General features: G+C 26.4%; 1 protein-coding gene across 4 annotated transcripts in view; it reads right to left on the bottom strand.

Annotated features, from left to right (window-relative positions):
* The window catches only part of LOC109596727 (protein winged eye), a 50,398-nt gene that overhangs the window by 23,099 nt on the left and 3,573 nt on the right, over positions 1–23,726 (bottom strand). The gene's annotated exons all lie outside the window — the stretch shown is intronic.

The raw sequence follows: 23,726 nt of genomic DNA, 5'->3' as shown, positions 1-23,726 counted from the left end.
TTTCATATAGACAATTTTTAAAGTTTAAAAGTTTAAATTTTAATCAGTTTAGAATAAAATCAAACTGAGCAGTTTATATTATAAAATTTAAAAAATTCTCAATTATTGAATAGTTTACAATGGATGGTTTCTAGATTTACAAACCTATCTTTTGGTAATTTTAAAATACAGTTTCAGGGTTATTAAGGCAATATTTTCACATTAAAATATTGAATTTTAGAAAACAAAATTAATTGATTGGTTTAAACGTAAGAATTTTGATGGTTCACAAGCTTAAGTTTTAATCATTTTAAAATTTTGTTTTAGAAAATTTTAAATTGAATTATTGAAAATATTAATTTCGTTCTTTAAGTCTTAATTTTACAGTTTGTCTAGAGTCTTAAAAATTTGAAGATTTTAATATTTGGTTGTAAAAAAATTGTGACGTTTGAATTTATAAGTTATAAAATTTTTAATTTTAACAATAAAATTACAAAATCCCAACACTATGATTTGAGTGTTTTGAAACCCTCCAATAATATATAAATGAGTATCATTAACAGCTAAATTTATATCTTAACATGTAATATTTATACATATGCGAATAAATAAAATTTATATTGAGTAATAAAATTAATGCAATAACAATAAAATAAATCCAATTATCAATCTAGAAATCGATTAAATAAACTTTACATATCCAGTATAAAAGAGCGCTCTGATAAATTTATAGCGTTCCCTAATCCGCATTTGTATTCTTAGCATTGTGCCGCAAAAAGATCCAGCAGATAATTACAAAATTCTTCAGTTTCCAACAGTAGTTATTCTCCCAGCTAAACCAGTTTGAGAGGTCTATAAACCAAGTTGGTCCATCTCCACTGAACAATCCCAAAAACACAATAATCTAATGTTAATAAACTATCACGAATTGAAAGATCCATCTAGACGATAGAACACCAGAACGCTGGATGAATAAGTGAAAGGAGGAACAGCCTTCGGAGACGTGAAATTAAACAAAAAGGCCGTAGAGAAGTAAGTAGTGGTTAATGCAGTTCACGCTGTTTGGCTATCTGGATGCGTTTTTCTTATTTGACGCAGTCACGACTGGAAAATTGAATAAGTTTTTATGCGACGAACGGTACTTCGCCATAAAATTTGTTCTAGAACTGTTTTCAGTTCGCATTGCGTTTATTAACTCATATAATCTTTAAAAAAAAACAATGAATTTCCGATGGTGTAAATACAAATAGATGGTTATAAACAGATCATTCACGAAGAGGTTGAATCGGTCGATTTCAACAAATTGTAAAATTTACAACGTCGTTTTAGCACCAACCGTTTCCCCAACATAATGTATAAATCACCAACTGGGTGTGTTTCATACAAGAACGTAATACCAAGGTTCGATGTGAGAGTGAGAAAATTTTTCATAAAAACTAGACACGGTTCCGAATCATCACTTTCGGACGGTTGAAAAAATTACACCCGCACCCATTTTCGTCACCTGAACTAATGTGTAATTATAGCACGAACTACAACAACAATTAATAACAAACGCGAAGGTCCGTTTGCAATTAATGCGAGCGGCGGAGTAGAAATCTGTTTGGAACAATATGCAAAGAGGTGGAAAGCGAGAACCCACAGCGCTGCCATATTCACATCAGATACTATTGTCGGTTATTTAATAAATTACACATCTAAATTATATGGTACGATGTTTCAAGTAGGATAAGATCGGGAAAGTATTACTTGGAGGAAAAATTAATGTTTACCATAATGCATTTTGATGGAATTATTAAGCTGTACAAAAAGTTCCGTCAACTAGTCAATGTCTACAATAATTTTTTAATAGATCGTGATTAAAGATGAAAGGATGAAAAACTACGAATTTTATTTTACTTTAGAATTTACTCCTTATAAAAAAGGTTCGTTACTTAATATTATTGTTATAACAATATTATTATTAAAAACATTTTTAACACAATTATATTTAAATGTTTGTGTTCCTCTTTCTTGAAGGTACTTTTACTCTTTCAGTAACAATTATAAATAACACTTTTCTCCTAGATTCAATTTTATGAATTTTTTTAGAGTTACGTCACACCGACAATTTAAAATAACAAGAAAGACTGCAACTTTATTGCGAAGTTTATAGTCTTGTCAATTAAAGAAATTACTATTTTTCATCTAACGACTATTCTAAAACACAATTTTTCTTATAGTTTCAATTTCTAATGAAGAATTTTTTAAATGTCCATAATTATTGAATTTTTTATTTGACTATAAAACGATATTTAGAATTAAATCAACTGATTACTTTAAAATAATGAAGATTTATAAAGAATATATAAATAAATAAATATAAAAATATTTCAAATGAGCTGTTATAATTTTATTTTTGAATTTACTTTTTCTAAGAATTATAAAGCTTCTTTTCTTCTTTCACAATTAGTAAAATTTTTACTATTTTAAAATAATGATGAATCAAAAAGAATATAGAAAAATTATTTCCATCAATCAAGATCGAGCTGCCATAATTTTATTTTGGAATTTACTTTTTTCAAGAATTATAAAGCTCCTTTTCTTCTTTCAAAATTAGTAAAATTTTTCACTACTTTAATATAATGAGGAATCATAAAGAATATAGAAAAATCATTTCCATCGATCAAGATCGACCTGTCTCTGTTATATTTTGAAATTTACTTTATTTCAATAATTGTAAAGCTCTATTACTATATATGGAATATTATTCATATTAATTTAAATGTTTAGTTATTTATTTTTTTTTAATGAAAATTTAATATTTCTATGATCTTTAAATATTGTTTCAGTAAAAAACGGAATAAATAACTAAAACGTGTACTTCACAAGTAGATAAAGTCCATTAAAATTTTAGAATTTTCCTAAACTCTTTTAGAATTACATCACATTCGACGATTTAGGATAAAAGACATGTAGAATTAAAAGATATGAGAAAAATTGCAATTTTACTTCGAAGATTAGACAGTTTAAGAAAATGCTTTTCTTCTTTTAACGATTATTTCAATTTTTATGAGAAATTTAGATTTTTTTAAATTTGAATAATATTTAAAATTAAATTAACTTCCCACTTTAAAATGAATGATTAAAGAATAGAGAAAATTAAATCAATAGATAAAGAAGGAGTTGAACCGAATTATTATTAAACTACCTGCTACAAGAATTTACCTTCCTGAGTTGCTTCTGTGCCTTCATCAATTATAATACATACTTTTTTTCTTCGTGGTGAGAATGACGAATTTTAAAATATCATCAACTCAAAATTCCGATTGAATTTTAAACCTACATTCGATTTTGATAAAGCAAATGTTTAAATATAACAATGATAATCAATCAATAGATATTATTAAAACAGTTTTTAGTACAACGTACACAACAACAAACGCTATATAAAAATAAGACAGGACTAAAAAAAATTGAAAAATAATAAGCCAACATTGAAAGTTGAAATAAAGAAAAACTACAAACTAGATATAGATTTATTCTTTCATCTAAGTTCAATTGCTTCACTTATTAATAGCAATTTTTTAAACATTATTGACTGGTTAATTTTTTTATTTTAATTCAAATGGTATGTTAAATTTAAAATTTAAAATAATGAAGCATTATGAAGCATAATGAATATTTTTAAATTCAAATTTGTTTAAAATTAATAGAAACTACAGGCTACAACTACATTTGGTAATACACTTATAATATTCAATTTCAAATCCCTGATTTTGGTAACAGTTATATTTCGTGCTTTACACATTAATTTTGATCAATAAACAACAAGGGTAAAAAAATTAAATAGTTATACAGAACAAAACTTTAATAAATGATTAAAAAATGGTTCATCGATCCAGTAAGGTTTAATATTAAAATTAGGAGCAATTAGAAATTGCTTTACTTTGCTTGTGTATTATTTTTTCAAATACTTGTAATTAATTTCATACAAATCTTAGAGTTCACCACCTGATTTTTTGAGATATATGAGAAAATCCAACTACATGTTAAAATTGGAATTATATTCCTTATCTCTATATACTACCGAATACTGTTCTGCCAATAACAATGATATTGGTCATTATTTCTTTTTGTTCAAATTCTGAAGACTTGACTATGACTGGATTTAGCGTAGATCCACTTTAATATTAAAAAAAAAAAAACTTTTAAGATCCAAAAGTGTAGTATTTTCTTGAACAGAATAGAATTAAGAAGGAAAAACATAACAAAATTAGAACTGAAATAAGTAAAAGTGGCTAGGTGGTGTAACACATCCCAAAACTAATCCCTCCATTAAATCACCCGGTTCCAGTTAATTGCTGGCTCTACAAAGTGCGTTTGTGTGCTGATGCACAAGAAGATTAAGTCAGTACAAATAGTGAATAAATCTGTTTAAATAGTTGTTTACGTGCTCGCGAGTCGACTGCGCTCTGGTGGCTTGATAAACATAAATATCGCGGCGAACAGTTATGTACACACGGAGAAGAAACGGTGTGAAGGTAATGAGTGGACGGCTTTGTGAGTTTCCACCTAATTAAGGAGCTATCCGCTTTGATTGCCGTTTTTTCTAACGAGAGCCCGGACAAAAACGAAAAAGGAAAAAAACGGAAATGGGTCAGAGAGCAGACGTTGAAGGGGATTCCGTACAATTATCATCCGGATACCGATACAGTCCCTTGGTGATTGTTGTTTAGATTCTCGTTAGTAAACAAGCGAGTCGTGTAGGATCAAGTTATTTAGCACCATAGTCCATGTACCGCAATGTTCCTGCGGTTTACAGCCTGTTTACCGAGCCCGGACTATATTTACCACTCGATGTAACCGGATCATTTACGAGGACATTATTAAACGGGCGACACATACGGCCATTGTTGTCTCTTGTGTTTTTCGCCGGTCGTAACTCGCGCTCGAAAATTCAACGTGTAATATTTAAAACGGCGGGGGGAAAACGCGCACCTGAGTCCGGATGGTGTGACGCTGAAAAATTCACCAGGTTCAACTTTAACCCCCGCAGCCCGTGCATTTTTTGGACAGGTGCCAAATTGATAATGATTTAACAATGGACCAGTAACCGATACTAAATATGACCGTGCAACAACGTACGAGACCCGGGTTATCGTTTGTATTTATTTTCGCTGCAACGTTTCGGGAAACAGGTCACCGATATCGATTTCGGGGCCGGTTTTCCACTCTGTAATTAAATGGGCCGCGTTAAAAACTAATCGGTCAGTTTAATGCAAAACACATAATGATAACCGAACTAAATTTCAATTTAAAACTTATAAATTGTACGGAGTTATTCCCTAATTCTCACTCTACAATTGTTTTCTTATTAAACTATCAATGAGAATTTCATTATCATCATTAAATATTTAAGGTTTAGAACTGAATATTTATAGGAACTTTATTTATCAATTTATTATTGAATGTATACTACCTTGTATACTACCTTGTATAATACTACTAAGTTTCTTCTGTGAACTGAAATACATATGTAAACACCTAATTGATTAAAAAATACGATTGAAGATTGGGATCACTGCAAGACCAGGAAGTGGAAGGGATTGTGTTCTAAACATACAGAATTTTTTACAGTTGAGTACGAAAAATAGCTTTAGATCTTAGATACTAATAAATAGATATAAATAAATAGATAAATAGATTTTAGAAACTAAATATTTATTTAATTTTTTTTGTAGCCAAGCCTAGAAAGCTTCAGAAAATGGTAATATCCAGTCCTTATAAATTATATCAAAATTTTATAATATTAGTATTTCGACCTAAACATGGCAAACTTCAAATAGTTAATTTTTAAAGGAATATCTGTGAAACACCGATTCTCTCTAATTAACATTTATCTGAAATAAACTTAACTTGTTCTTGAATTTAGACCTTCATTTATACTTTAATAATTTTGCTGTCTATAAAGATAATCTGTATTTAATTCCATACAATAAGGGTAATACAATAAATTATTTTGAACTGTAAAATTAAAATATACATACACAATTCTTATTTTATTAATTATCGTTGTATCAACAACTTCAATTGTTTTTTAATAATTCTCCTAAAGGCTATAGATAATCTGCACTTTACTTGTTTTCCATACATTTCGGGTTACATAATAAATTGTGTTCTTGTACTATTATCTATTATTTACTTAAACATATTATGTACGTATATACAGTGTGGCCTACTTGAAAACGGTACATCCTCATAAAATTTGCATATTTCGTCCGATTTTAACAAACTTTTTTTTTCAATTGTAAAGTGTGAAACACAAACCTACAGGGAAATTTTTAGATATGAAAATTGAAAAAATTATACTAGCAAATTTTTTTTGACTGTTTTCCAAATCATCCGATGTACTGGTGATGATCTTTCTCTGGTTTTTATATTATGCTGTATAATTTATTTTAATATATTCTCATTTTATGATTGTGTTACTAATTAATACCATTTGCTATATATAGAAGTTAAAGATTTTTGGTAAATATGTTTAAATTAAAATATTTTATTATTTTTATAAGCCATTTATGTTTAAATACTAGTATAATTATATCCAATTTATATATAAACTAACCGTGTTTTAGTTTTTATAAAGTATTTTATTAGTATCAATATCAGTATCGACCGATGGGAAAAAATCGAGCTCCAGGTTCAATCAAAATTTGACTCATTTGTGTGTTTATAACACTAGTTATAACACAGTGAAAAGTTCTATACAATATCTATTTTACTTAAACTGACGTCTAGAATAAATGGCAATTCCCCTCGACATAAATTATAATAATTATTATTAAAAATGCATAAATTACACGTTCAACGGTACTCAATTTCTTTCAATCAGATAAAAAATAGCCAGCTTACAACTGATGAAATATCAAATTTCATGCAATTTTTAACTATTTTCAATAATTTGTGTCGTCATCATGTGAGTTACTGTTTCCGACAACACATTTCACATTTTTAATTAACAGTTTGTTCAGTTACAAATATTTCAAGATATTACTATACTAAGATCGGATAAGAAAATTAAAAATTTTTGATGGAAAGAAGAAAAAACTAGTTTAAAAGTTAGTTGCTAAATCTTCATCCACCCCAACTGTGTAAACAGATGAAACTTTGCTGATTGAAGTTCCCTTTAATCCCAATAGTAAGAGTTAGTATATTTCAATAGTATGTGCTTCTTGAAAAACAGATTTCCAATATTAACAAAAAGCAATATTAAAATAAATATTTTGTCTAGTCTTAAATCAATTACGTTAAATAATGACAATAACGGTTCAGAAAACTCAGGGAGCGGTTAACACATTTATAGAAAAATTACTCAACTCAAAAAATTGTTACAAAAGTATAACACAATATTTGTTTCAATTAATTCTCAGTCATTCAAGACATATTCATAGTAATATTCAGTGCACTGAAAACAACAAACAATTTGAGAGGTTTCACTAAGATATCACTAAAATAGAAAGAAGATATGGAACAAGTAACAGGGCTTTTGCTATTCGTTGCTTACACGATAGGTGTTAAAAGTGGAGGCTCAAAAGGAAAAAACATATAGAAATTAGCGTAGATTTAAATCCTCTCTCTTTTTTATACATATTTTTAGTTTGTTTCTTAGTCTCCTCTTTGTAAATGAGTAAACTATCGATAAGAGTATGAATTCTTGGTTATTAGAATTATTTTTAAGAAAAAATAATTAATGACGAAAATAGCTGAATATTATCAAAACTTGAAATTTGATCAGCCGTAACTCAGCTACTTTTTATCCGATCTAAATAAATTGTATATCGTTGAACGTGTAATTTGATCACCTTTCTAACGAAATATAAATAAATTATCTCGATCGGGCTTGCCATTCAATCTGTGCATTAGTTTAAGTAAAATCAAAAAACATAAACTTACGGTTAGCAAGAGACTTGAAGACTTGAATGAAAAAAGTGTTTCGTGTTAAGCACATGCAAATTACAAAATAAATAAATAAATAAATAAATAAATAATTAAAATGTAGGAGATAATTTAAGTATTCAAAAAATTAAAATTAATAGGGCAATATAATCAACTTGATATGAACAGAAATAACAGTTTTAATATAAAACATTGACAACGATGTTGCGTTTCGTCGTTCCCTCTTCTCTCGTCTGATTCGACGGATTGAAGTGTGGACGGTGAGGAGGCCGCGCGGCGGTGGAATGCGTGGCCGCTTTGGGGAGTGGAGATGCGGCCCGGATAGACGGACATAAACGAGCAAGCCCAACGCGTGGTGGATACAGAATTGCCGGTTTGGGTTGGGTCTTTGCTGCGAGACATCCACCGCCACGTTGCCGGTGAATCGGCAATATCACGACTCGAAAGAAATTTCTCAATTGAATCAACGACGACAATTCATCGTCGTTGCGGACAACGTGCGACAATTGCAATAATTGTTTATATGTGAATTCTGTCGACGATTTAACGAGACAGCTCCGTTTAAATTTCAGAAAAACCACGAAGAAATAAAAAAAAAAACCGTGCAGGTTCGTACTTTTGTGTCATTAAATGGAAAACTAGCCAAAGACAAACATACGAAAGTTCCGAGTTTTAATATTGGTGAAGTGCACTTTTATAGTTTTTAGTGTGTCGTACAATTCTCTGTTTGCACTCTTCAAATGACTTCAAGTATCACATGAGATAAAGTCGACTTTTTAGAACGCTTTCGAATAACTGCTTTGTTCCTACTCTTCTAAATGCATAAATTAATAAAAATATATATGTATGCAAATATTTTTAGCGTCGTAAAATTTGTAAAAAAATGTAAAATATGTAAATAAAAATGTTAGCGTTATTTTTAATCAATTCACCAGAAAACATTTTTTAAAAACAATTACATTTAGAATTTTTAGAATTTAAAGTAATTTTTTATTGAACAGTACCGTTTATTATTTCTTTCCTTTGAATATATTAATATATTATACATGTGTTTAAGTTTACTTTTTTTAAAACAACTGTATTTAGAATTTAAAGTATTGAAAGAGTACTGTTTATTTATTTTTCTTTTGCATATCATAATTTCTTATGTTTTGTTTAAAGTTAATTTTTTTTAACTATTTATTTATTGAATAACACTTTTTTCTTTTGCATATCGCAGTTTCTCATACATATGTTTAAAGTTAAAATTCCCTAGTTACTTGAAATTGTGCAAAATATCTTAATATATCTTAGATCTTAAATATATTTTATATTTGCATTTTTTATGTTAATTATTAGTTATTATTCATGTTCCTTTAGATTTATTTGGACATTAAAATTCAATGAAATGCGTTATTTTTTTAATTGATTTTTATAATATATTAATAAATTTTGAAATTTTCAATTTTAATTTGGAGGTTTCCATTTTTATTTACAATTTTTATACTTAGTTGTGAATTAATATTATTAATTTCCATTTATACACAATTATTTAGGAGTGTTGTGCACTGTTTTGTGGATTGTGTTTAATTTAACGAATTCTTTGATATATTATTTTTTTCAATTTTCAATATAGTAAGTAATACAAAATATATAAATGTGTAAAATGTTTTTTCATATATAGCTTTTTCATTGACTGATTTAACTGTAAATTTTATTAAGAATAATTTTATATGAGAAATATTTGTATATTAATTTGGAAAAATAATTTAAATTTTTTTTGGGACTTTTTTTTACTATTCTTATTCTTTAAATTTTATTTGATATTTTATCGAATGTTCTAAAATTTTATTTTTATTTAAAAGTAGCGATTTTTTCGTAAAGATAAAATATATATTTATTACTTATTAGTTAATTTTATTATTGACATTTTTAAACCATAAAATATTTAATTTATTTTTGAATAATTCTTGTTACTGTTTTCAATAAATTTTATATTTGTTTATTATTAAATATTATTTTAAAAAACAATTATCATTAACATTTTTTTTAACCAGATTTTTAAAAATTCTTTGTTTTTAATATATGTTTATTTACTTATCTAATAACTAATTAGGAAATATTAGATTGCGTTTTCTTGATATAAAAAATCTCCTTGTAAAGTCTTTAAATTATTATCTACTGTTTATTTAAATTCTTTAATTTAATGTTTCGCTGATTAATTTTAATGTAATATAAACATTATATTGTTATTGTTGTTATTAGTATTTTATATCTTGTAGTAAAGGAATAAATTTAGGACGGTTTAGAACGTTTCGAAGGGAAATGTTGTGATATTTTACCACCTTTACCTTGATCACATCCACCCCAATCAAAAGGGAAAACGACCAACCAGTCGAAATTAACCCGAAATCCAATAACAAACAATAAAAAAACCCGACAACAACCCCCCGGGCAGCATCTTCATAATCCAATCAGCATCCGCCCGCGTCCCGGAGTTGGCGTAGTCAGTGCCGCCGCGACGCCCGGCAACGCCGCGTCCCGCCTTTAAAACCGATCCACCGCTCCCGCCGTTCGTTCGGATCTATCGGCTTTAAGCGCGTTGCCGGCCATAAACCATAAAGAATAGACTGCGTGATGTTTTTTTGATGTTTAAACTGGCGGTTAGGGTCCCGATTATTTCCTACGGTCTTTCCTGGGCAGGGAAGCGCGCAAACCGTTCAATTATTCATCTGGGCCGAGGAAATGTCGCTGGATGTGCACGTAACCGTCGACGTGAAGCCGGTGATTGGAGCTAGATCAACAGGATGTGCGGGACACGGCGGGTTTCGCAATTTTCGTAATTAGGCGGGCCCCAAGGGGCTCACCGATTGGGGGAACGCTCGGTAGCGATGCGAGCTTTGCGAGGGGATGCACTTCACGATGTCGCCAAATATGTAATCTATTTTTGATTAGCTTTTTTCGAACGCGACGAAGTTTTACATAATAATTTAATTTTGCGGCAGTCGGAAAAGAAGATTTCTGTTATTCGTTCCAAGCATATGTGGAGCATTCCATGACAGGTCGACCACGAGCACCACGGACTTGATTAGAGTGAACGGATAAAAAAGTTCTCAGATGTGGAATTTAAGAACTATTTAAATAAATTATTCATAATTTATCATCATATATACCAAATATAAAACGTTCTTCTTTTGAAGCAAAATCGTGGAAATTAATAATAAAGCAGCACCAGAAAGTTTGAAGTATCAGGATTAAGAGGCGAGGACAGGGCTCATAGTGAGGATGAGGTTGAACAATCATTAACTGTTATTCACAAAACAGACCAAAAATAAATAAGAGTGACATGCTTTCTTTGTACCACTTTTGACATCTAAATTAGCAGTTTCTGAATAATTTTAAAAATTCGGATCTGTGTATATTGTGGATTAGCCACCGTTGAATATTTCGCAAGTAATTTGGTTGAGCAATTTTGATCTAGTTCAGTAACTAATAATTATTCAAAAATTGGTTATTAGCAATACAAGTTAAATAAAACGAATTATTAGTTATTTTTCAGTGTTTTTTCTTGCTCCTTATTTATCTTCAAGTAACAAAATTTTTGAAATTTCTGCCGGAGCCAGCAACATATCTGACATACATATTTATCACAGTAAAAAATTGACCAAAAAGCATCATGCATTTTTTAAGTTGTTCAATTTTAAATGAAAAATAGTTGAATCCTATTATGTTCTAAAATTATTATTATTATTTTTTTTTTTTTTTTGTTTTCGAAGAAAATGATTAATTTTTAAAATTTTATTTTTATTTTTTGTTTTTCTTTTAATAAAAACTAAAATTTTAGGTTTTCTTAACTTAATTTGGGGTTTGTAACACTAGTTTACATAATTTTATTATAATTATAGTATAGAATTTTATCATAATTTGGGTGCACTAACTATGAAAATCATAGTATTTCTTAACTCATTTATATTTTTTAATTTTCAATATAATAAGTAATACAACACATGGCATAAATGTGTAAAATATTAACTATATATTAACTGGTTACAAAAACTTTAATCCGGATTACTTTTTTAGGTAATTATTATTATTTAAATTTTATTTGATATCTTCAAATATTTATTTTATTTTTATTTAAAATTTAGAATTTTTTAAATGCCTTTAATTTTTACTTTAATACTTAAACCATTGTAATATTTTTTAGATTTATTTATTAGTTAATATCATTATTAAAAAATGTTTAAAGCATAAAATGTTTTTTATTAATTATTTGTATTAATAATATTAATACAAATAATTCTAAACTATTACTATTTTTAATAAATTTTATATTTAATTATTAATAAACATTGTTTTAAAAAACAATGTGCATTAAGTTTGCAGATTTTTAAGAATTCTTATTTCACTTCTGATGAAATTTACTGAAAAATAGTTGTATTTATTCATTTTTATTTTTGATTTATTTCTTAGTAAAACTTTCGTTTATCATTTGTTTAATGCGATAAGTCCCGTCACAGGTTTTCTTAACTTAATTTGAAGTTTGTAAGACTAGTTTAAATAAACTATAAAAATATTTAATCAAACTTTTGTAGATTTTATTATAATTTGAATGCACTGAATACGAAAATCATAATATTTTTTATTTAATTGGGATATAATTCATCTAGTTAACGCTATATTTCTATTTTTCAAATCATGATTGTACTTAATGTCCAGAGTGAAAAGCAATCCCGATCAAAATCAGTGATATTTTGTTAGAAAAGTAATTCAATTACTTGTAAAACGGTACTAAAATCGTTTCCACAGAATGAAAAATAAGTGAGTTAGAGCTGATGAAATGTCAAATCAATTTCCAGAGTTAAATATGACACTTGAATGGAACTTTCATCAGGTGTAACTCAGCTATTTTTTATTGCATAGAAATGACTATGTACCGTTACAATCACTTTTCTAAAGAAATTCATTCATTTCTGGATTATTCTTCACTCTGGACACTAAATGTTTTTGAAAAATTAATATATGTTTCTCCGGTTGGCTAAAAATGAAAATAAGCATGAGACATAATAGGGTACATATGTTAACTATTTTCCGCGTTTTACATGACCTGTAATCCCGATATTTGTATGACTGTCTGGCGACTTACTTCATTCATGTTAATTAGATAAGACCGTTCGTAAAAAAATTTTATCAAATAAGACCCAGGCTCCATGTTTATCTCCGGGACACACGCACATCAATCACAAATACACTGGCAAATAAATGTGACATTTTATCGCTAACATGTTTTGTTATAATTTTATTTGCCGATTAAATTTTTATTGGTACATATCAATTGATGATTTTTCTGTCGTGTTATTTGAAAAATTAAATAAATGATACAGCGGAACGTTATCCAACACAACACCTTTCACTGTTTCAGGGTAAGAGAAATTCTATACTTTCCTCCACGACCAATATCACACTGGATTGTAATTCTAAACCACCTTACATTATTCTTCGATTGTTTAAGAAGTGTCATTTTCCAAGATTACAAAACAAATAATAGAAAGTTCGGAATTTTTGTCAATTATTTATAATTATTAATTATGTTTTTTTCGATTTTAAGATATAAATGCTCAAAAATGTTAGTAGCAATTATCTCTTTATCTAAAAAAGCGAATAACAAAAATTTGACAAACATTCTATTGTATAATTTTTAACACAGAAAAACATAGAAATTGTTTTTCATTAAATTAGGGAGAAGAACATTTTTGTGTAACTTCATTAGATTTCTCTCCATTAAAAAACGGGTCAATATCAAATATCAAAAATATTCTGAAAAGCATTTTTCTATTGAATTTATTTCTTCTGGTCAAGTAAACCATGGAATAAAATATTACAAATACTATCCTAAGACTTTAGTTCTCATAAATTTTAAGATATTTTAATAAGCACCGATTGTGAAAATGATTGCCTTAAATCAATCTCTGATATTGTCAGAAAAGTTTCACATTTTATTTCAGAATTTAGTTGGTTGTGTTCAACAAAAGCAAAATATGATTTTCTAAAATATTTGGGAATACCAAATAATAACTTAATAAATTACTTTTTACAGTTTATTTCTTTGTGCCACGTGTTCAAGTTTTTCTGTTACAATATTTTCATTTAAAACGCTACTGATTTATACACTTTTAAAATATTTTAACAAGCAGTGATTATGAAAACTAATGAGTTAAATCAGTATCTGATATCACACTAATTAATATGCAATATTTTTTTATGAAATTTGAAACGTTTCCAGTTTAAAGAATGTTGAAAAATTGATTTTAACTTTTTTATAAAAATACCGAATCATTTTTTTTTCAATTTTTAACAAACAAAGTTTTAGAGTGGTCCTCTGTCGGGTATTATCAAAAATAATGTCGTGCAAATTATTCATTAAAATCCATAGCCAAAAAAATATAGGGGTGTTTCCATATTAAATGGGTACACCGTATCATGATACACAAAATGTATAATATGATTTCTCCTGTTTTTTATGTAACAAACGTTTAAACAAAAAAATAGTATAAACAAAAATAAAGGAAATATATATACATAATTAGGATTTTTAAGGAACTAATCTGAGTCAGTTGTTTACAATTTCTTGTAGTTGAAAAATAACAAACAACATTTCCAACCAACTAACTAGAATCGTCCAGAGTTCCCAAGAAAGAACTGAAAAGTACTTGTCGTTTTGAAGCGGAGACTTCCCGACAAAATCCCAATTACAGAACCATTATAGCCTTTCACTTAGCATCAGGTAGAAGAAGCATTTTCGAAACAACGTCCCGATGCAATTGTTGCGGTCATTGAAACGTCCCACCTTCTTGGAGTGGCACCTTTACAATAGAGGACCTTTATGGGACGAGCCATTACCACGGAGGACTTCGAGAGATCCCCTCCCGCATTAACATTCACTACAACACTGAATGCATTGTTATTAATTGTTTATTGTTTCTTTATTCGTTTATCCGTATTATTGATTTTAACAACATATTTTAATGTTATTTTATTACTGCTTTATATAATTTTATTACTGTTTTACAGTCAAGTTCTTGTTTATATAATATGAAAATTGAAATAGAATGATTTTATATAGAATTTAATAATATAATATTGTATATCAATCAAAATAGGAGAAAATTAATTTGTTGTACCATAGCATAGAATTTATACAACAAATACATAAATATTTTATCGGATGTAATTTTTTACATTCTAAACAAGCATATTTAACATTGTTTCCATTTCGTATAATCACATTGTAAATCGAATAGAATAAATAAACAAAACTAAAATAGAAATTAAGTTTATTCTTACTAAGTAACTTACATTCGAAGTAATATTTGAAAGATTATTAAAACTAAAATATTAATATTTTTTAATATCATGTTTAGAATGTTTTGAACAATTTTGGTTATTTAATTTTATTATATTTAACATATTATTTGAGTTTTTCACATTTAACTGATAAAACCGTTTCTTTTTTGGTTGTAATCTTAAGACATTCAATGATACAAGTTATAAAAACAACTTGAAATGGAAATCTTTAATTCATGAAATTCCACAGTTTATGATTAATCTTATGACATGCCAGAATATTTTAATATGTATTTTAATGTTTCCAGTTTTATGAAATAATGCTTCTTTAACTCAACAATGTGCAAAGAATTTTATCTACTTGTTAAGTACACGTTTCAGTTATTTATTCTTTTTTTACTGAAACAATATTTAAAGATCACATAAATATTAAATTTTCATTAAAAAATAAATAAATAACTCAAAACATTTAAATTAATATAAATATAATATATATGTATATATACATGTGTATATGAATATATAAAATTTTATATAAATATTAACAATGATTAATACAATTAGCAGAAGATTTGAACTATTTTTAGATAATTTAATTTTTTTTATTACTTTAAATAAACAGGTGCAAATTGTTTCCTGAAATAATTTTTTATTATAGTAATGTTTTTCAATGAAACAAGTTAGAAAATAACTCGAAATGAACATATTAATTTATGAAATTCCCCAGTTTATTATTTAATCTTATGACATACCAGAATATATTAAGATTTCCAGTTTTATAAAATAATGCTTTTTTAATAATGTGCAAAGAATTTATCCGACTTCTTATTTGTGAATTAAATTTACGTATATTTTATTCTTAATTTACAAGAAAATATTTCAAAAGGGCAATATTAAATTTATGCAAAAAAATTTGTTTAACAACGTATAAAAAATAACTTTTTGCACGTTTTTATTTTGAGTATTAAAATTTGTAAAACTGGGAATGTCCGATTTTAGTTAACATTTCTTGATGTCGCAGACTAATCTTATCAAAATTAATGGAAACGAACCTTTTGAAGAACTTTTCTGAAAAAAGTTTTCATTTATTCAGTATTTCAGCTATTACTTTAACAAATATTTTGTTTTCAATTTTTTAACATTTTATTTCCTATAGTAGTAGTTTTATTGAAAATTTTAAATGGCTTTATCACACAAAAAATCATTCCTTATAAATAAAAATATAAATTTTTTGATTGCAATCTTAATATCTTTAATTTCAGTTTTATAAAATAAGGCTGCTTTAACAATATGCTAAAAATTTTATCTACTTTTTATGTATACGTTTCAGTTATTTACCTACCTTAAAAATCAATATTCAATTTTCAGAAAAAAAAAATTAAAACATTTAAAAATTTAAATAAAAATGTTGAATTTTTTCAATTTTAAGTAATTTATCTTAGATTTATCTTAAAATTAAAATATTTTTTTTAGATTTTTTGTAGACAATTTATTTCTTTATAATATTCGTTTATATCAACAGTTAAAAATGTCAACTTGATACTTTTCAATTAGTTTTAGGTATATAATTAATACTTTTTTATTTAACTAAAAACTTCATTGTTACTATAATAATTTATAATCGTTTATTAAAAATATAAAAGAATACAAGAATTATTAAGAAACTTTTTACTGGTTTCTTTTTCTATAATTTTTCTACAGAAATTTATAATAAAAACCATAAATTATCCAATGTAACCTACAATAATAAATTTTAATAATATTTCCTGACAAACTAATCTCATTAAAAATAATTGAGATAAACCTTTTGACTACCTTTTCTTAAATATTTTTCAGTATTATTTTAGCTATATTAATGAATGTGATGTAACTAACATATTTTATTTTGTATTAGCATTTTATGAATTATTTTATATTATTTTTTGAGCCTATCCGTCACTAATTTATAAAAATAATAAAGTTATTTTATTAGCTCCGAAATTAGCTTTCATAAATTTGAACACATTACAAATTCGCATAGCAAAAATAAATTTCTCCCGATCGTCATTCAGTGTAGCACCGAACAACCATGAATTTATGAAATGTAAAACTATTCGCATAAATTGACCAGCAAATCATGTTAACCAATTACCAACTTAAGTATCCGTTAATTAAAACTTAACTCGACTTAAACTATAAATACCTAATTTATCCACAATTCCACTAGCGAAACGTCCATAAAAATAATCCCGACTCATCAATCATCACGAAATCCTCCGTGAAAACCGATAATTATCCAGTGGCCTTAAATCGGGCGAATATGATGGATGAATCGTATTTTGTTTTTTTTTTTTAATATTTTGCGTCGAGCATTTTCAATCGTGCAACAAATATTTCCAGATTTAATTTACAAATCGACCCGCCGACAGTCGGTTTTAATTAAATTGTACACATTTTCAATTTCGATCACCCGTTCGGGCGTTTCGCCGTACAAATTCTTGTTGTTGCGACATTTCGAAAATCACCCGAAACTCCACCCAGTTGGAATAGGTCCAATGCCGAAACTAATGAAATCTCGGCGGCCGCATAAATTATCGTTTCGGTGGTTCTAAATTTAGAAAACGGATAATCATTATCACATGTCTTCTGTGTATTTAACCGCGCGAATGCGGGACTGAAAACCTTTTGACGGATGAACTGTATCGGCTGCATGGACTGATGTGGCAGTCGCGTGTTCATGGGATTTGCGGTTTTCGGATGGAAATTAATTGTGGATCACAACACGGTTAAACGTGGAGCTCGGGCTTGATCTATTAATTAATAATTATGTTGTTTCATGAGAAATAAATCGATTGATAAACGTGACACCGACTGTAGAAATGGGAATGTCTTTATTATGCCCCTTTTAAATACAAAATTCCATTAAATGGAATTAATAAAAAACAAATAAATAAGTACATCCCAATATGTTTCATTATAAATATTTATTCCTTAATATTAATAAAATCCACATACTTATAATGAAATATAATAAATAATTCAATATATTTCAATAAATTATCATAATTATAGTTACGATAATTTATTGCCGTATTTTTGTTTATTAAACACTTCTGTTTGTTTTAGATAAAATTCATAGACACAAAATTCTGAAGACGTATCAAACATTTTTAAATTAAATTATAATTTTTACACGTTCGAAGTATCCAAAACAAACTAATATATATTAACCATTTTACAATATTTATTAGCTATTATTTTAGTTTTCACGATTTTTAATTATTTTTAACTTTTATCGTGTGTTGAAATATTCAAATTTATGTTTTCCAAATTAATTATTTAGGTAATATTATTTTTTTCAAAATGATAATACCTATTATCTATAAACATTTAAACTAAAAAAATGTTTCATTTTTTAATTCGTATAATGAATCCCTGCTTAGAAATTTATAAAACTTTTTGGAATTGTTAGTTTTAACTTTTCCAATTTAATTATTCAGATAATATTTATTATTTTTGAAAATGATATTACCTATTATTTAAGTTTTAAATTTATTTATGAACATTTAAGAATTTTTTAATTCGTATTATGAATCACTATGAATTTATAAAGTTTTTTATAATTCTTAAAATTTTATCAATATATTGATTTTTTTAATAATATATTATTGATAATAATTTCAAATTTAAATTTTTATTCACATTAAGTACTTCATTCAGGCAATTTTGTTTAAATATTCAAAACAAACTAATATTAACAATTTTTCACATTCTTAACAAAACAATAATTTTCTTGTTAGATATTACTTTAGTTTACTAGTTATTGCATTATTAGTATTTTTAATAATTCAATTTATTTATTTACTTTTTTAAATAAAATACTACATTTAAGTTTTATAATCATTTAAAAATAACTGTGAAAACTTTCTAAACATTTTGGATCCATTTTTACATTTAAAACAGTGAAAATTGTAAATTTTTTAATAAATTATTTATAAGTAATATTCATCATTGATAATGTCCAAACTTTTTATCATATTTTTACATTTTGTGAGATTTTTTTTTAATCTACAATTGTTTTTTAAATAATATAATAAATAATAATTAATTATTCAGATAATATTATTTTTGAAAATGATATTACGTATCATTTAAGTTTTAAATTTGTTTGTACATATTTAAATTAAATAAATATTTTTTAATTCATATTATCTATGAATATGAATTTTTAAAACTTTTTGTAATTCTTAAAATTTTATCAATATTTTGAAATTTTCAATAAAAATATATCATTAATAATAATTTTCAAATTCAAATTTTTATTCATATTAAGTACTTCATATTAGAGAGTTTTATAATATAATTGTTTAACTCAATAACACAATTTCTTATAATAGTGTTTCAATCACAGTATTCAAACAAACTAATATTTTTTCAAATTCTCAACAATACAATAATGTTCTTCTTAGATATTACTTAAGTTTAAAGTCATTTAAAAATAGCTGTGAAAACTACATTTGAAACAGTGAAATTTTTATAATTTTTTAATAAATTATTTATGAGTAATATTCATCATTAGTAATGTCCAAGTTTTTTATCGTATTTTTACAATTTGTGAGATTTTTTTTAAATTTCAATTGTCTTTTAAATAATATAAATAAATAATAATCCTATATATTTAAAAAATAATATGAAAGTTTGAAATTTACACTCTTGTTTATAAACTAGAATATTAACAATCTTTTAATGTTAATAATAAGTTTTTCAGCATATGTTCAGTATTTTTATAATTAATGAGATTTAATTTCTTTTAATTATATATTATAATTTTGTAATATGTATATAAAACGAATTTATTAAATTATAGAATTTTTTTTACCATCCTTTTAAAATTGAAAAATGTTAAATATATATAATTTTTAAGGGGGCACTTATTTAATGTTTTTTTATTCTATTAACAATTTTTTAAACTTTTTAATATTCATTAATGTTAATAATAAGTTTTTCAGCATATGTTAAGTATTTTTGTATTATTGAGATTTAATTTCTTTTAATTATAAATTATAATTTTGTAATATGTATATAAAATGAATATATTAAGTTACAGAAATTTGTTCTTCTACCTATCTAAAATTTTCAAAAATATTATATATATATATATATATATATATATATATATTTTCACAACAATAATAATATTAATATTTTTCGATTTTTAAACTATTTCATTTACGTTACATTACAAATTATTTAATGATAACAACATAACTACTATTCAATTATTTATTTGTATTTTACATAACATACATATGTAATTCCTATAATTTTGTAATCTTTTATGTGAATTTATTATATTATTTAAATTTATACATTTTTAACATTTATTTTAGATATTTTGATATATAATAATACTTACTATTTTTAATAACACAGTTGATTTATATTATTTTTTAATTGGAAGAATTTTTAATTTAAAAAATTTTCACGTATATAAAAATATAATTTTTAAAAGTTTAATTGTTATTTTTCAAATATACAGTTATGTTGTGTGTATTAGATATTTTTATTTTGATTTGGTTGAAATGAAGTTAAATTTGTAATAATTATTACAATTATCTCCAAAATTAACTGATAATTTGAATCGGAAATAAATTGTGCGGTTTACATGGTGGTAATTTGAATTCCTTAATTCGAAGGTAATTTTGATAAAGTTATTTACGTCAGTGGTTTCCTGACATAAAAACAGAACTTTGATAAACGCCAACAGCATAATTTAACACTGCAGTTCTGAAATTAACAAAGAAGAAACAGTTCCAGATAACCCAAAGTGCTTTCGCATCTGTAATGATCAATTTATAAACAATTATAACCAATTTGTAAGATCACCAAATAGTCCCTTTCATTCGAATAATTCACGTCACCTCCATCTGGCCTTCGATATCGCACAAAAACGGGGATCGGGCACAAATCGAATGGTGCATCTGGCTTTTTGTTACGCCGAAATGCGAGGACACGCTCGTAAACATATGCCCGATGGCTCCGACTTTCCTTACAATTGATTGAATGGAACAAATGGCGTGCGCCTTTTTCAAAAGACCGCGGCGGAAATAAAACGGCTTAATTTTCTCGTTTGTGAAAAACGAAAGCGTAAAACACACACACACACACACTCGAGAATTTTTTTTCTGTTTTGCATGCAGATTTTCAGCAATTTTAAACGCACTCGTTGGGCAAGTTTTGTTGCGAGTTGAATGGATGAGCAAATAATACAGGAAATTCGGTTTGAAAACGATTTATTTACTCAAGTTGTAACAGTTAATTATCGGGCATGACCAAAATTCATCTAGTCCGGTTAAATATAGAAGTACGTTAATAATAACGGGCACGTTTTGAATTTATTATTTTGTTTTTACACGGTTTAAAATTAGGGGAAACTGTTATTGAAATAATGCACGGAATATTAAAGATTTTTTACATTTTATACGCATTCAACGGAATTAAATTTTTATAGAGTAAAATTTTTTGTACAATTAAAAAATATCAACGGTTTTTTTTTTATGTTGGCCGTGTTTTTGAAATTTCTAATAATATAAGAAACACCTTTCTCAACTTATTAGAAAAATTTTAACACAAATTACATAAGTCGATTTATCAAAAATTGTAATAAACAATAACAGGAAACGAGACAACAAATAATAAAGTTTTATCTTTAGTGTCTGAAACCTTAGTTGAAAACAATAAATTAGTTTGGCCTCCAGGGTCGCCAGATTTGAATTATGTAGATTTTTCCTTATAGAGACATTTAAAAATGAGGCATCAGAACGACACGCAATGATTTGCCTTCAACAGGCTCAGGCTTACATTCAAACCAAACAATTTCAAACAGCTTTTATAGATAGATTTAACTGAACTTTATTATTTATATCTCGTTTTGATAATTCAATTTTTTATGTAATAATGAGTGAGTATACGGTTAAAAGTTGTCGGATAACTTGTGAAACACCCCGTACAATGCATAACTTGTTGATATATGGGGTTTTTTCTCAATATTTGGAGCCCAAATACATTTAATAGCAGTCATAGAGAATTTATGTAATAAATGAATTTGAATTTTCGGCTTCTTTTTTAACATTTTAAATTTCAAATATTACAATACAAAATTTTTTATGTGCTGAACTTTTTTGTACTCCTTATAATCGATTTCTTGTATAACTATTCAGCAATAATCACCCCTAAATAAGTCGAAGAATAACCCAGATTATTTATTTTTATTATTAATAATGTTTACATAATTATCAACTCGTTACCAAAAAAAAAACACGCCACAACAGCCAAAATGGTCCCTCATTTTCATTCAATTTTTACATACATCTTTCTGCATCTAAGGGTCTTTAAACAAACGTCTCTCAAGTCTTGAGTTTTTTTAATAGATCGAGACTTATGTGGAGAGGATTTAATGTAACTCCACTTCCACACACCTTCAGTTAAAGCTAGATTAACAAGATTCATGAACTTTTTTTTATTGACCAAATTGAATATACAGAACATTATGTACATAATGTTCTGATATTGTTCTGAAAGAGTAGGATTTAATTAATCTACCTTGCAAACCAGTAAATAAATAATGACATATACTGGGTGTTTCACAACTTATCCGACAACAATTAACTATATACTCACTATTATATAAAAAGTAGATTTATCAAAAAACATGTAATAAAAATTCAGGAAAGGAAATGAGACAAAAAAATAATAAATTTTTGTCTTCAGTGTTTGAAACCTGATTTAAAAAGAATTAATTAGTTTGATCCCTGCGGTTCCAAAACTGAATCTTGTAGATTTTTTCTTACACGACATCTAAAAAATTTGGTATATCGTACCGAAATTCAAAATATTCGAGAATTGTGTGACTGGATCAGAACGGTAACAGGAAAAAGGAATATGTGAACTAGTACGCCGTAATTGGATTCGGCATGTCCAAATTGGCATCCAAAGCAATGAAAAAAATTTTGAATATTTTGTAAATTGATTGAAGTACTAAAAAACTCATTTTGTCTCATTTTATGTAGGACTTTTACTACATTTTTTTTGATAAATCGACATCTTATATAACCTTGATTTAAAATTTAATTGATTGAAATCCAGTTAGAGCACTTAATAAGGAAAATGCACGAAAAGCTGTACAAGATATTATTTCATTAAAGTGGCCGTATTTATGCTATGCGAAGATGAATGTCTGTGGGCTTAAAAGCTTCCTAAAAGTGCCATCTATAAAATTAAGTAAAAAAAGTTTTGGTTTTGATTTATTTTATGCGATTCTCAATGCTTAAAACCTAGAAAATATGGAAAAGTCGACGAAAACATTACTTTTCTTCATATTCGACTCCTCAGAATTAACTAACTACCATAATTATGGAGGGAGTCATATATGATTTTAAATATTATTTTAGTATTTTTTCTTAAAATTAAAAATTTTTAAAATACTTTGAAAACCACCGTTTTACAAA

This window comes from Aethina tumida, chromosome 1 (assembly GCF_024364675.1).
Source record: "Aethina tumida isolate Nest 87 chromosome 1, icAetTumi1.1, whole genome shotgun sequence".
Classification (NCBI taxonomy): domain Eukaryota; kingdom Metazoa; phylum Arthropoda; class Insecta; order Coleoptera; family Nitidulidae; genus Aethina; species Aethina tumida.
This window is presented reverse-complemented; position numbering and strand designations above follow the sequence as displayed.